Raw genomic sequence first — 1,295 nt, 5'->3', positions numbered from 1 at the left:
ATGGTCTCGATCTCCTGACCTCGTGATCCGCCCGTCTCGGCCTCCCAAAGTGCTGGGATTACAGGCTTGAGCCACCGCGCCCGGCTAGCTGAGGTTTTTATGGAGTCCTTTATGCTTGCCATTTCCCCCTCCCTGGGTAAGGCTGCTTTTCTCTTCTGGAGCTGGTCATCTGTCTCTCCCCACTGATGAACAGAGAATTACAGTAGGGCATCACCTTGCCCTTGTACGGCCACCTCTGTGCACCTCTGTCTCTTCTGGCTGCTCCATGGCAAGTCACAGCCCCAGTTCCCTTCTGCCAGCATGGTCCTGGCCAAAGTGATGATCCCGGCCAAAGTGATGGTCCCGAGAAAGGTGTGGTCGACTTTAGCTGTTGTGCTGCCTGCCTGAGTTAGGGAGTATTCCAGAGTTCACGAGAGATTAGGGAGGTAAAGCATGGGGCTAAGGGATAGTCCTCGTTGGAGAAGAAATAGCATGACAAAGGGTGGGAAGCTGGAAGCCAAACAAGTGTATGGTCTTTGTTTTATAGATGGGAACCCAAAGCCCAGAGATGGCAAGTCACTTCCTCAAAGTCACAGAGCAACGCAGAGACTATCAGCTTCATCCTTATTGGTTGGTCATTCATACATTCATTCCGTACATATTAACAAAGTGCCTAGGCCAGGCGCAGTGGCTCACACCTGTAATCCCAGCACTTTGGGAGGCTGAGGCAGGTGGATCACCTGAGGTCAGGAGTTCAAGACCAGCCTAGCCAACATGGTGAAACCACGCCTATACTAAAAATACAAAAATTAGCCAGGCATGGTGGTGGGCACCTGTAATCCCAGCTACTCAGGCGGCTGAGGCAGGAGAATCACTTGAATCTGGGAGGCAGAGAGCCAAGATCACACCACTGCACTCCAGCCTGGGTGACAGAGCAAGACCCTGTCTCAAAAGAAAAAAAAAAAAGAGAGAGAGAGATAGAAGGGAGCATCACTTGAATAAGCCCACGGAGAGACCCTGTCTCTACAAAAAATTAAAGAATTAGCTGGGCATGGTGGCATGAGTCTGTGGTCCCAGCTACTCAGGAGGCTGAGGCAGAGGATTGCTTGAACCCAGCAGGTCGAGGCTGCAGTGAGCCATCATTGCACCACTGCACTCCAGCCTGGGCGACAGAGGAAGACCCTGTCTCAAAACACAATACATGCCAGGCCTGGTGACTCATGCCTGTAATCCCAGCACTTTGGGAGGCTGAGGCAGGTGGATCACCTGAGGTCAGGAGTTCGAGAGCAGCCTGACCAACATGGTGAAACGCCCGT

This window comes from Colobus angolensis, unplaced genomic scaffold, assembly GCF_000951035.1.
Source record: "Colobus angolensis palliatus isolate OR3802 unplaced genomic scaffold, Cang.pa_1.0 Scaffold96, whole genome shotgun sequence".
Classification (NCBI taxonomy): Eukaryota; Metazoa; Chordata; class Mammalia; order Primates; family Cercopithecidae; genus Colobus; species Colobus angolensis.
The sequence above is the reverse complement of the archived record's forward strand: the minus strand, read 5'-3'. Positions refer to the sequence as shown.